We start from the raw sequence: 15,012 nt of genomic DNA, 5'->3' as shown, positions 1-15,012 counted from the left end.
GGGAGTTCGAAGGCTCTGGAACCTTTTGTGAGCTGCCTCTCTATCTTTAATAGCACGAGAACAAGCATGATTAAACCAAGGCTTTTTAGCATGAGGAGTAGAGAAAGTACGTGGAATGTATGCCTCCATTCCAGAGACTCTGTGATGCGTTGAGCACGCACAGAGGGGTATCTCTTCTGGAAGCTGTATTCATTCCACGGGAAATCGGAAAAGTACATCCTCAGATCGTCCCACCAAGCTGAAGCAAAATGCCAGAAGCATCGCCTCTTCGGTGGGTCCAGAGGATGTACAGGAGCGATAGGACAGGATACAGAAATAAGGTTATGATCGGAGGAGCCCAACAGAGAGAACAGTTTGACAGAGTAAGTAGAAGGATTAGAGGTAAAGAAAAGGTCTAGAATGTTGGGCATGTCTCCAAGACGGTCGGGAATACGACTTATAAGCCCATGTGTCTTATAAGCCGTCAAATACGGTAATTTTTTGTTCAGCAAATGCCTTTATGTCCGACTTTACATCGCTAAGCAACGTTACCTAATTCCAACATGCTATGTCAGCACCGAGTGTATGTTCAAACAACATTGAGTGTGTTTGTATTACTTTTGCCGTTTCTACCTGATTATGGTGTAATTACCGACAATGCCGAGACCATGGAGCAATGTGGCCGGGGCAGGCACTGTACGGCACCAGTACTGAGACATTTGTAGTTGTTATACAAGTACCATTAAGGGAGGTGATGCATGGTTATTTGTTTATAAGATTATCTCAATGAAACTTTCACACCGTATATACCATATTTAGTGGCGTATAGTGCGCACCTTTTTAACATAAAAAATACCTGAAAGTTTAGCCCTGCGCCTTATACACCGAATGTACAAATTTTTAATGATTTTTTTTCTTCTTTGGGGTGTTTTTAAGGGTCTGTTTTTCATTTTATCCAATAACAACTGCAAACTTACCCTTATTATTGTTTATGATCCTTCATAGTCCATAGCTGTCTTATAATATGTTACCACGGAATACAGGGCAATCAAATAACTACTATACAAAAATGAAATCGGTGCAGGATCGCCCATACCTTGTTATCCCGCTTTTCCGCTTCTTCGTCCAGGGGCCTAGATTGTATGACTAAGGAGCAGTACAAGCTACATCAAAAATCATATTGGAAAAAAAATCCATGTGTTCATTATCAATCATTAATATTAGTGAAAATAATGGGGGCAAATATGATATCAGAAACTGTACATCATGAGTCTTTTACGAGGAGTTATTTCGCGCAATACCAGCCCGGCCGCCATTTGCTTTGTTTGAAAACCACACAACCACACCCATACAACGAACAGCTGCATGCTGTGTGTCACCAGAACCCCGTGAATTGTGTCTTGCCTAGTTGTCTGTCATAACCTATGAGTGATGGTGGGAATAATATGCTAATTATGATCTTAGAAGCTGTACATAATCAGTATGTACGAGGAGATATTTCTCGCAATACCAGCCCGGCCACCATTTGCATTCTTTGAAAACCACACAACCACATCCAAACAACAAACAGTTGCATGCCGTGTGTCACCAGAACCGTGTGAATTGTGTCTTGCCTAGTTGTCTGTCATAACCTACGAGTGATGGTGGGAATAATATGATTATTATGATCTCAGAAGCTGTGCATCATCAGTATATACGGGGATGTATTTCTCACAGCACCAGCCCGGCCGCCATTTTCATTACTTTACTCAAGGACACTTGTCAATTCAAGCAGTACAGATGACACCAAAAATATATAAATTTCGGAAAACTGTACATCGTCAATGTTCTTTAACCCGTATATATTTCTGAGCATTTTAAGAACTTTTTTTCCAAAATTGTTATCTTAAAGTTTTGGGTGTGCGTTATATGCCGGTGCACGTTATACGCCACAAAATACATATCTCATTATGCTACATATCTCTATGGAATATTATTGCTCTATGATCAATAGTTTTTTTGAGTATTTTTTTCCGAAAACTACTCAAAAGAAGCATTTTTAGGCATTATTGAAGTGAATGCGTAGAAGACACCATCATTCAAAATTCTTTTTCCTTTACATATTGTGTACATTAAGTATAAATCTACATTTGGATGCATCATAAAGTTGCTACATATGTTTGTATTATAGTTATGATTTCTTTGCATTTTATTAATTAATCATGGTTTCATTGGATTCCTCGCACTTGAAAACATACAAAAAGACAGTTCATTCGTGTTTCTAACTTGTCTAGTTACAAAGATATAACAAAAAACATGATTTGTATTATTCGTCAGTGGCTATCTTGGATTTGGCCTCCTAAGTCAAAATGCTCAAGGGTGACAAGATGTCACCTGGCAGATTCTCATTATACATGTACTAAACATCAATAATCAACAATAAAAAAATCTTTAAACTCCAAAGCCACGTCCAGCACAGATATGGGGTTTGGCTGCCAGACTATAATAAAAAGCATCACACTTTGCCCAGAAATAAGCAGTCAGTGTCTGGGAATTAGTAGGCTGCTCTCTCTTCAATCCTCCCCGAAAGTTTACATGGCTAAAGGAAGGCAGGAAGAAAGGCTGCATGGACACCTTAACCCGGTAGCAGCAACGTGCCAAATTTGTGGCTTTACCATGTAGCAATGGCAGGCCAAATTTGTGCCATGATATAAACCCCCAAAAATAGATGATACATAATCTGATCACAAATGTGTTTATATATATTATGAAATGGTTTGTGTGAGGGATGATTTTCTCTCATTTTTCTCGCTTAGAGGGACCATTTAGAAACATGATCCCCACTGCTACCAGGTTAAAGGAGGAAGGTATCAAGGCTTAGTCTTCTTCTTCTTCTTTTGACCTTTAATGCTTTGTATTGCTTCTTAGGTCCTCCTCCTATCGTTCCTCTTTTCTTCTTATTCACACACTTTCCTTTTCAGTATTACGTAACTTTCTTAACTGCAATAAAGTCACTTATTTTCACTTATTCAAGCATTTGTGCACTTTTTTCCTAGCACTGCACGAGGAACACTTTTGCCAGCTTTACCATTCTTCTCTCTGTTTCCTTTTTGTCTCCATATAGCCCCAACACCGTGCAGATCGCCCCTCTAATATCCTAGCCACTCCTCTCTGCCTATTACTGTCACTACTCCTGCTACTAACTCCACTCTCTGACTCTCATAGTTGCTTCATTCTACTATTCGGTGTTCCACTGTTTCTTTCTCCCCTGTCCTACAGCTACAGTTCTGGTTTCCCCCGTCCCTGTTCCTGCTGTTTAGTCGTTTACTTCCAGGGTTCCTGTTCTTGCTTTAAATAATAGCTTGCTCCCCCAGTTTCCTACATGCCAGTGTACTCCCTCTGGTTTCTGTTTCCTACTGTACCAGCTTAGCATCGACTTGCCTCTCATTCCTTCCTGCCATTTGACTTGTCCGTTCCTTTCAACTGCCTTCTTCACATCCCTAATCTCCATCTCATTCCACTCCTTCCTCAGGTGTTCTCTCCTTTTCCATCTCTCTAACTCTTTTCCCCAGGTTGACTTGTTACCACTTTCTTGTATTATTTTCTTTGCCCATCTTTCCTTGCTACTCTTTTCAATTTTCTTTAGGAAGCCCAACTTACCCTTTACAATTCTTTCCTTGAACGTGCTCCAGCCCATATCCCTACTGACGGCCTCTACCGCTGTGCTCCTAGGGGCTCCTAATCCCCACCTGCCTACCGTGTTTTGAACCTTTTCCAGCTGTTCAATGTTCCCTTCTCTGTAGTGCATTATTTCTGATCCATAGAGGCAATATGGTACAGCTCCTCCTTTCCACAGACTTCGCCCTACGTCATATTTATTTACTACTCTATTGCCTCCATCTATTATCATCCCTGACATCCTCCTTGCCTTCCCTTCATTCACCTTTCTCTGTTTTTCCCCTCCTATGCCTTCCTCACTAACTTCCATTCCTAGGTACACATATCTATCAACTACCTCCAGCACATTGTTTCCTAGTACCCATTGATTACTGCCTCCACTGCTAAACTCCATAACCTTATATTTCCTTTAACTAAATTTCAGGTCCCACTTCCTCCCATATGTGTGGGCTATGTGCAGGATCCCCTCCTTCCTCTCCGCCATCAGCACTACATCATCAGCGTGGGCCAGGCACCCTAACCTCTCTCCTCCTATCTCTGCTCCTTTCCCGGCTTTCCTAATTCTCAATATCAGCTCCTCGAGGTACATATTGAAAAGTGTTGGGGATATCACACAGCCTTGCCTGACTCCTACATTATTTTCTAACCACCCAGTAGTGACTTCTCCTGACGTGAACTGCACCTCATTTCCCTCATACAGACTCTGTATTATATTTACTATCTTTTCATCTACACCTACATGTTCTAGCAGCCTAATGAGCTTTTCTCTGTTCACTGTGTCATATGCCTTTTCAAGATCATTAAATACTAGGTATAACTCCATCCTCTGTAGCCTGTTCTTTTCAATAATCTCTTTTAAGATAAATATATTTTCTAGCCCTCTTCTGCTAAATCCACTCTGCTCCTCTTCTAGCACCTTTTGCATCTTTATCCAGGCCTTTAGCTTTTCATCTATTACTATTCCAAACACCTTTGCCATGGTGTTCATGATAAAATATGGTCTATAATTTCCTACGTCTGCTTTATCCTTTCCCCCTACTTTATGTATCAAAGTTACCCTGCTCTTTTTCCAGTCATGTGGTACCTCCCCTTCCTCCAAAACCTCCATGCAGATATTGAAAATAACCTTCCTGACTGCATCTCCTCCATACTTAAGGAATTCTTCGATGATGTCATCTGTTCCTGCCGCCTTCCCATTCTTCAACATTTTCAGTGCTCGCTCTACCTCCCCCATTTCTATTCCTACTTCCTCCATTTTCTTTATGTCGCTGTAGATCACCATGTTCTCTGTTCCTCTATCCCCTGTATCTATCTTGATTACTTTACTCCAGTACTCTTCTATTACTGATCTTATTTCTTCCTCTGTTCCAGTTTCCTTGCCCTCTGTTTTCAGCATCACCCTCTGATCTACCTCTTTCCCTCCTAGGTTCCTCTTCAGTCTTTTCCATCCTTCTTTTTCTCTCTCTCCTCGGGGTAGATTGTTTAGTTTCTCTGCCTGCAGTCTCTCCCAATTAGCTATTTTCTTACTAATTAAAATCTGCATCACCTTTTGAACCTTCCTATAACTGCTATATGAGGAGTGTCGTGCGAAAGTGGTCTAACCCTCAAATCGGCGGTTTGGAGTTAGAGGCAGGAACTTGTTGTCCTGAGGTTCAATTATCTTGTAGTGATGTCTGGAATGGCAAAAGCGAACATCCTGCGGGGTGTACCAAGGTCTAAAGTGGTCCAACATATAGTGCAGACTAACTTTAGGTCGTGAGCAAAAGTGTTCTAACCCAGGAGGGTGACGCGGCCAATGAGAGCGGAGCATTCTAGCCCGGCCCGCTGCTCAGCCAATCAGAGTGCACTTCGAGTGTTGTGGTCGCTCACGCGGCCTCAGTTTCCTCACGGACTTCAAAGCAGGAGTACGATTTAATTTTTTTTTATAAAATCAGGAATTAGGCACAGCAATATAATTTTTTTACAGAACACTTTTTATTCCATACACTCTTTAAAAATAAACCTAAAACCATGACTTTCTGAGGAAAAAAAATAGTGCGGGAGGAGGTAGTAAATAAAAAATTCAACCGTAACCCCCCCAAAAATTAAAAATTTATTAAAAACTCAATGGCATGAAAGATCTAGCCTAAACCTTTAATTTGATGTATAATAGTAATACATACATTGCATCACTTTATTCGGTAGTAATCAGTAATTAACCATTATAAAATTCTAGTGTTTGCCCATACCCCCCCTCACCCTCAAAACAAGCTTGGGGACCTGTGGGAATGCGGGGTTTTGGGTGGGGGACACAAAATCCGTCGCAATCGCGTATTTTTTTTGTGTGTGTGTGGGGGGGACAAAAATTCCCTGGATCAAGGGAAATTCCTTACATTTAAGGATTTTTCCTCACACCGCCACTAAAATGAGTGTTTGCGACGAATTTAGTGTTCCCCATACGGAAACCACGCATTCTCACTGGATCTCCAAGCTTGTTTTGGGAGAGAAGCGTAGTGAACCCACCAAACGATGGTCACCTTACCAGTCTGGCGTGGCGCCGGAGGCCATCTGCGGCTACATAAACCGCCTACACCACACTCATGCCCTCTCTCTAGCACCGGTGCCAGTAGGTTGTCACCTCATCGCAAGGTTTCTGTCCTGTTAGTTGCGTCCGTGGCACACCAAATACGGTGCATCTTCATTGTTTATCACTGACACAAGCCGTGATCCGTCCAATGCCGCACCTTAAACAGTACTGCGGGTTCTAGAGCAAGTGCAGGCTCTCAAACCTCCTGCCCGAGCTGTTCGAACACGTGAATCCTGACTGACCGCATTTTGAATCTGCTTCACGGGTTCGTGTTCCCAGTATACAAGGTGATTGTGGATATTGACTCTGCGCCTTCAGAATATGATAATACGCCTCCATTTATCATAGTTAAAAAACAAAATACATGTCCCTTAACCATAATATGATGGCGGCACCAGTAGTGGATCCAGATCCAGCCCCTTCCCCCAACGATCTTTGGGGACCCGCAGGAAGTCGGGGTATTTGGATGGGGGAGCATATTTAAACTACTCCAACCGAACTTTACGACCTGCTAACGGGGCTTGCCCCCTGGACCCCCCCCTCTTAAAGTACCTCAACCGAACCTTATGACCTAACAGCTAACTGAGGGACATTGAAAGAGGTGCTTACGTCGCCTTCTTCAACATTAGCTATTATATTACTGACGACGCCAATATGGTCCGGCGGCTTCACCAGACCCATCCTTCTCCGAAGAAGCTTCGTCACTAACCTGTTTCATGCGTTCGTACGTGGTAAAAAACCTGCTTCAAGCGTTCGTACGTGCTACCAGTAAGTGAATACATAGTCGTATATGATGGTTGCAAGATTCTTATGACGTAAATTGCTTACCATTTAGATGCTTCATTATGACCTTAATACTGTAACGGGGGGGGCTTCACCTCCCTCGAACCCCTCTTTGGTATGGAGAGTGAGTGAAATTGCGTGGTTTCCGTACGTTGTAAAAAAATCCCGGAATATATGAAATTTCCCTACATCTAAGTAATTGTAAGGAATTTCACGGACAAGTTACGATTTCACCCAACCAACGATTTTCTGACGTGGTTCACGTTTTTCTGGTAATAGATGTACTGAATTGCACGATTTTGTACCACATTTCTGTTGCAAATGTTTACTTTTCGAGTTATGCCTCTTTTCAAGTTATGCCTATCCCCTGCCCAAAATGATCTTTGGGACCTGTGGGAACACGGGGTTTTTAGGTGGGGGAGCATGAAATCGACTAATATGCATTTCAAATGAAGTCGAAAAATCAACAGAATCACATTAGAACACCAGCGAAAAGGCATAGCCTACATTTGTTTTGAAGGGAGCGGGGAAAGCGGCCATTGTGACGTAAGCAGTGTTGCCAATGATCCACTACGGAAGCGAGCATAAGAAAGTGAGCAGTGTTGCCAACGATCCGCTACATTTAGCAAACATACCTGCAGCCACGGGGAGGTGAGCAGTATTGCCATTTATTTTTTTACGGCAAGGGGAACAGCTCAAAGGCAAAAAAAGGGGGAAACAATCACTTAAAAAATACCGCTAATCACTGCTCCTATAAAAAGGCGCCTGCATTATATATTCCGTTCAGTAAAGGTAAGGGATTATATATCGTTTCAAGGGGGTGGGGTTCCAGGGCCTTGGTAAGGAGAGGGGTTGAGGGGGGCGGCCTCCATTAAAAAGATCGTTATGATGATGAGGGAGGGGGGGTTCAGGGGGGGTGGAGCCCCCTTGGTAAGGAGGGGGGTTGAGGGGGGCAAAGCCCCCCTCAGTTAGCTAGGTCGTAAAGTTCAGTTGGAATAATTTAAATATGCTCCCACACCAGAACCCCCCGAATTCTCACGGGTCCCCCAAGATCGTTATGTTGGGGGATGGGGGGGTCCAGGGGGGGGCAAAGCCCCCCTTGGTTAGGCCCCCCTCAGTTAGCTAGGCCATAAAGTTCAGTTGGAATAATTTAAATATACTCCCCCACCAGAGCCCCCGAATTCTCACGGGTCCCCCAAGAGCCCCCCTTGGTTAAGAGGGGGGTCGAGGGGAGCTTCGCCCCCCCCCTCAGTTTGAGGTTAGGTTATGTAAAGTTGGGTTGGGATAGTTTAAATATATTTGACATTTGGTGTAGGCCATTGCAATACCCAGCGCGGGACGGAGTGGGGGGGCGACGGTAGGGTGAAGCAGTAGTTGTAAAGAAATACCGTGTTTGGTGTTTCGAAACTGCGATCCATTCGAGCAGTAAGTTAGTGTTTGCCAGTCAGTTTAAAGATGGCCATGGTGTGTGCTGGTTGTACGGACAACTACTGGGAGTTTATTAATCAATTTTATCTGGATGATGAAGAAGTCATGGTGTCCTTCCTTTAGAAGTACGGTGCCCAGACTGTAAACTTCCCTGTATTTATAGGGAGGAGAGGCAGCAGCAGCAGTAGCGCCACAAAAACCATCAACATATGGCCCGTAAGGTAACGCCGTTGTTGTGGTTTTCATTTCCTGAACTGGGCAAAAGAAACGATTTTCTCATGTTCTTTTTCTTTTTCTGGTGATACATGTAGTGAGTTGAATGATTTTGTACCTCATTTCCGTTGCAAATGTTTTCTTTTCGTGTTATGCCTATCACATCAAGGAAAGTTAGAAATCTTCGGCCAGGGTACTTCAATAACGATTTCCCCAGAAAAAACTCCCCCTTGTGCTATGTAGCACTTCGTTGGCAACACTGCTCACCTTCTAGTGGCCGCAGCTATTTTTGCTAAATGTAGCAAATCATTGGCAACACTGCTCACCCATAGCAGATCGTTGGCAACACTGCTTCACTCACAATGGCCGCCTCCGCCGCTCCCCCCAAAACAAATGCAGGCTATACCTTTTCACTGGTGTTCTAATGTGATTCTGTTGATTTCTTGACCTCATTTGAAATGCATATTAGTCGATTTCATGCTCCCCCATCCAAAAACCCTGTGTTCCCACAGGTCCCCAAGATCGTTTAGGGCAGGGGATAGGCATAACTTGAAAAGAGGCATAACTCGAAAAGTAGACATTTGTGATGGAAATGAGGTACAAAATTGTGCAATTCACTACATCTATCACCAGAAAAACATGAACCACGTCAGAAAATCGTTGGTTGGGTGAAACCGTAAACTGACCAATTTCCCTACATCTAGGGTATTTTTCAACCCCCCCATAACTCAAAAACTATGCATTTGCAATGCATTTCATGTTTACCACCACATTCCCCAGTCTCAATGGCCCCCTAGCCAATTTTGGTTGCAAGGGGTGAGTATGGGCAAACACTAGAATAATACCTTAACTTTGACCGCTTATTACTCAAAACTAAGGTCGGGCGGGTTAGACCACTTTAGCACGACAAGCCTCATATGCCGTCTCCCATTCTTGTCTGTGCTGATCCCCTTCTTTCTCTGTCAATTTCCACAACTTTCTTTGCTTTCTGTTTTCTCTTTTTCTATCTCTTATTGCTTTCTCTACCTTCATCCCACCAGCCTTTCAGTCTCCTTTTTCCTACCTTGTACTTCTTTATACCTATTGATATTTTTGCCTCCTCTGTTATTACCTCTTTTACCTGTTTTTCCCACTGATCACTTGTCCTGTTGCCCTTCTCTATTTCCCTACATAGCTTTCCATCTAAGTTATCCCTATATTTCCTCAGTCGGGATTTAGCTTGACCCAATTTGTCTTCCACTCTGTCTTCATCTCCTGTTTCTGTTCCTTCCTCCCTCCTATTCCACATGTCACACCTATCATTATGTGCTCTGATATATGTATCTCCTCCTCCTTCCATATCCTACATTTGCTTTTCTCCACTGCCTCACTTGCCAAGATATAGTCTATAGCTGATGCTGCCCCTCTGTCCCTCCAAGTTACTGGGTCCTCAAGCTCCCAATTCTTAATTTTTAGATGAGCTGTCTCTGCAAAGTCTAGCAGCATGTGACGATATCTATTGACTGGTGCATTATTTAGGCCTATGTGTCCATTAAAGTGTCCCATGACTATCCACTTTCCTTTACCTACCCTGCATCTAATTTCCATTAATGCACCGTACAGCTTCCTATTTTCCTCGCGGTTTTCTGCCCCTCCCACTCCCATATACACCGCAGTCACCCACCATTCCTCCTTCAGGTCTGTCACCTTAACTGTTATCAGATCTCCCTTGTTGTAACCTCACTTGGGTTAAGATTCATTTTAGGTCTGTGCCAGTATCTCATTACCTACCTTATGAAACATCAGTACGGTATCTCTTCATATATCTTTTCTACAAACCTTCAACAGTTAAGGAAATGCTTTGAAAATCCAATTCAATTACTACTTTTTTTTTACTATTGAAAATAGGGGATAATGTTTATAAAGCGCGTCGCCTCCTCTGGCGACACTGCAGCCGGTGTTGCGAGAAATACCTCCTCGCTGAAATAAGTCACGTATAAATGTGGTTAGAAGGGGGGGTCGAGGGGGGCGCAGCTCCCCCGTTAGTAGGTCGTAAAGTTCAGTTGGAGTAGTTTAAATATGCTCCCCGACCCTAAACCCTCTGCAAGCTATTTTACGGCTGCGGCGGCTGCAGCGTCTCCGCGGCCACCGCCAGAGGAGGCGACGCGCTTTTGTAAACATTATCCCCTATTTTCAAGAGTAAAAAAAAAAGTCCTTGAATTGGATTTTCAAAGCATTTCCATGACTGTTGAAGGTTTGTAGAAAAGATATATGAAGAGATACTGATGTTTCATAAAGTAGATTATGAGATACTGGCACGGACCTAAAACGAGTCTTTACCCTAACTTGTTCTCTGTTTCTTCCAACAAGCCTACCTCCATTATCTTTCTCCCTGTCCTCTCCTTCACTATCACACCCACTCCTCCTCCCTTTTTCTCTCCTACTTTCCTTCCTCTCCCTATACACAGCCAACCACCTTCCTGACACTGTACCCTGTCATGCCACCCTGTTTCTCCTACTCTGAGCACTTCAATGTTTTCTCACTCCAACAAAATTCTCCACTTCCCTTCGTTCCAGCCTCTCATGTTCAGGAAGGCGAATCGCATCTGTCTTCTTGTGGCCTCATGCTATTTCCTTTCCTGTGCTAATTATCTATGCTGCGCCCACTCCACTATGTTCCAGCCTGCCCACACTTTTCCAATGTTGGACAGGTGCCTCCATCTCCGGCCCACACTCTTTGCCAGGCCAACGAGTCAACATGCTCATACTCCTTCCCTTCCTGTCCCTCCTCCTCCCCTGGTCCAGTTCTCACCTCGTCTCCTCCTGTCCCAGTGTCACCAGTAATTCCAGTGTTCCAGGATGGTCCGGGCCCAGCCAGGAAACACAGAGCCGCTCCCTTGCCCCTGTGGCGGTCGCTTGTAGTAGGGGTGGGCAGGTACCGGTACCAGTACCGGTACTAACGGTACCAGCTAAACGGTACGGTACCGGTACCAGATTGCTCGGTACCGGTACCAGTTGCTCGGATTTATTTATTGGATTTATTGATAATTCTTCATGTCCGATTTTTTTTTTAGGTTGCTAATAAATATTGTTATTGTTATTAGACTATGATCGAGTACATCCATAATAACTATACATGCTATTTTTTTATCGAAAAAATAAATATTCACTTCATTCAGAGAGAGAGAGAGATCACCACTTAGTAAGTGGATATCTCGGTGATATGGGTAGTGGGTACTCGATCATAGTCTAATAACAATAACAATATATATTAGCGTTTTCTAAAGACTCGTGGGACTCACTAACTTTTAACCCAAGACTTCGTTTTCTTTTTACTTGCCACTGTTAAATTCGTATGACTCGTTAACTTTTAGAGAGAGAGAGAGAGAGAGAGATCATATTTATCCAATAATTAAAGCATTAACGAAAAAAGTTTGAATCCCTTGGCGAGAGTTTCTGGCTATAAAGAATTGCATGATGAATTATATAAGATGATTAAATATTGGAGGTGTAGCAGGAGAGAGAGAGAGAGAGAGAGAGAGAGAGAGAGATCACCACTTAGTGGATATCTCGGTGATATGGGTAGTGGGTACTCGATCATAGTCTAATAACAATAACAATATTTATTAGCAACCTAAAAAAGAAAAAGAATCGGACATGAAAAATTATCCAGTAACTCCAATAAATAAATAAAATAATGGAAACGGGAGCTGTGATGGAAACGGAAAGCAGGACAAAATGGTGGGAACTTGTGGGGACGGTCAGCGGGGCAGTGACTCGGCGTCTACACACAGGGCTCATACCACATGGAGGCGGGCGAGCACCGAGCGTCACTAAGATCCTAACGGCAATGCGCAGTGCCGAGTGATCATGATGCTTCGCGGTACCAGTACCGATAGCAGTTATCGATACCAGTACCGATAGCAGTTATCGATACCAGTACCGGTACCTGGTATCGATAACTCTATCGGTACTGGTACGCGGGAGCATCATCAGTACCGATAGCAGTTATCGATACCCTGGTATCGATAACTCTATCGGTACTGGCACCGCGAAGCATCATGATCACTTGGGTTCCGGGAAGCTTAATGATCACTCGGTGCTCGCCCGCCTCCATGCGGTATGGGCCCTGTGTGTAGACGCTGAGTCACTGCCCCGCTGACCGTCCCCAAGTTCCCACCATTTTGTCCTGCTTTCCGTTTCCATCACAGCTCCCGTTTCCATTATTTGATTTATTTATTGAGTTACTGGATAATTTTTCATGTCCGATTCTTTTTCTTTTTAGGTTGCTAATAAATATTTTATTGTTATTAGACTATGATCGAGTACATCCATAATAACTATACATGCTATTTTTTTTCGAAAAATAAATATTCACTTCATTCAGAGAGAGAGAGAGAGAGAGAGAGAGAGAGAGAGAGAGATTTAGATTTATATAGATATAGAAAATTAGACCACACAGACCCCATGGTACAGACTAGGTGATCTGTCCTTAAACCTAAGTGATTTTACATTAATCAGAAGGCTCCTAAACGTTGCATTTCTACTCTAGTTGATATTAAGTTGAAGGGAGAGAGAGGGTTTTCTTTACAGGAAATTTGTTTGGGAATTTCATCAGAAGTCATTAAGAAAAAAAAAACTCCTTTGGGTACCGGTACCGGTACCGGTACTAACGGTACTTGAGTTTTCGGTACCGGTACTACCGGTACTCAAATTAACGGTAGGGTCGTGTGGTCACGACCCGGACAAGGTCTCGACCCGGACAGTCTTGATTAACCAATGAACGATCGAGCCTAGGATGACGTCAGAGCTATGACGTATGAGGGAGGGCGGTCCTAACTAGACGCCATTTGCAAACCTCCCCGCCGACGCTCCGCTTGTAAGCATGGTAAGAATTTCGATTTAAAGAGGTCGCGATCTTAATTTTCGGCATCAGGATATATTGTGCCATGACCACGAATAAGGCGTGATCAACTTGTGATAAGTTTTGTTATGTAATATAGCCATATTGGCATAAAATCAGTGATAATACGGAGTGCCTAAACAACAATGGACTCGTTTGGGGTGCCCGCTAAACAAAATTATGCCGTGTTCTCGACTCGGACAATTTTTGACAATTCATGCAAATTAAGTGTACTGGAAAAACCAATTAAAAAGTGAATGATTGCATAGTTCTTATTTTTGAATCATTTTTCGAAGTGTTTTATTGATGGAAGTGAATTATTTTTAGCATTAATATGTGCCCCCCATTAGTGTTTACTTCTCCAAATTGAAATATTTAACCTAGGCCAATTGTTTATATTTTTTACGAATTTTTAAAAAAATGATGTGCGTGGTCTCGACTCGGACAGTGTGCACGTGATGTCCGAGTCGAGAACACGGAGGTATAAGAAGGATTTTTTTTTTTTTTTAAATGACTCTGTCAATCACTCTCATTTTAACCTAAAATACGAAAGAAAAAAGGCGTAGTTTTAAGGAATTCAGTTACCTTTTTTTTTATCATATATATTTTTTTATTACATTGATATTTTGCTACCAATTGTTTTATTCCACCTTTCAGTGTCATGTTCTGGATGTTCTTAGTAAGAAAAAATATAAAACATTGGTGTAAGTGTGTTTTTGGTGGACCAAAACATCCGTCCGGGTTGAGACCACAACCCCGTCCGGGTCGTGAACACGCGGTCTCGACCCGGACAGAGAATTCTGGATTTTAAAAACGGCTGTAAAACCAATACTATGATATCTACAGATATGAAACTCATAGCATAAGATGGGGAATTAGTTAAGCTTTCTTTTAAGCACAAAATCTCTCCTGTAGCTCAATAACTTTTTTTTTTATGAATATTATTCACTTTACTGTCCGGGTCTTGAACACATCACCCTACTTGCCCATCCCTACTGCCAACCTGTGCGGAAAGTGGGGTTGGTGCCTGCTTGGCCTAGCACCACGTAGGGTCCCCTTTTCGGTGTTTAAAAAACGCGTTCGCGATGTTAGTAAGACAGGATGCGACGTGGGCTTTGCGGTTGCTATTTGCTAACACGAACGTTTAAAAAAGCGGGCCTAGGGGTGGGCAGGTACCGGTACCAGTACCGGTTCTAAAGGTGCCAGCTATACGGTACGGTACCAGTACCAGACTGCTCGGTACCGGTACCAATACTAGCCAGTCGCTCGTTATCCCTCATTTCTTCCTTCCTCACACGAGTGAGGCTGAGACTGAGTGGCGGGTGCCTGAGTGGATATCTCGGTGATATGGATATTCTCTCTCTCTCTCTCTCTCTCTCTCTCTCTCTCTCTCTCTCTCTCTCTCTCTCTCTAAGGCTCATCCAGCAGTATAAGTCTAAATCCCCTAATATTATGATTTCAGGAATTCTACCACGGACATGGGATGAGGGCGACTTCTACAGTA

General features: G+C 43.1%; 1 protein-coding gene across 1 annotated transcript in view; it reads right to left on the bottom strand.

Annotated features, from left to right (window-relative positions):
* The window catches only part of LOC127001964 (zinc finger protein 91-like), a 32,031-nt gene extending 20,068 nt beyond the window's left edge, over positions 1–11,963 (bottom strand). Inside the window, exon 1 of the mRNA XM_050867237.1 lies at positions 11,418–11,963. The gene's annotated coding sequence lies outside the window, so the exon portion shown is untranslated. The remainder of the gene's footprint in view (positions 1–11,417) is intronic.
* Between the last annotated feature and the right edge of the window lie 3,049 nt (positions 11,964–15,012).

The sequence above is a fragment of the Eriocheir sinensis genome, chromosome 22, assembly GCF_024679095.1.
Source record: "Eriocheir sinensis breed Jianghai 21 chromosome 22, ASM2467909v1, whole genome shotgun sequence".
In the NCBI taxonomy this organism is placed as follows: domain Eukaryota; kingdom Metazoa; phylum Arthropoda; class Malacostraca; order Decapoda; family Varunidae; genus Eriocheir; species Eriocheir sinensis.
The sequence above is the reverse complement of the archived record's forward strand: the minus strand, read 5'-3'. Positions and strand labels throughout refer to the sequence as shown.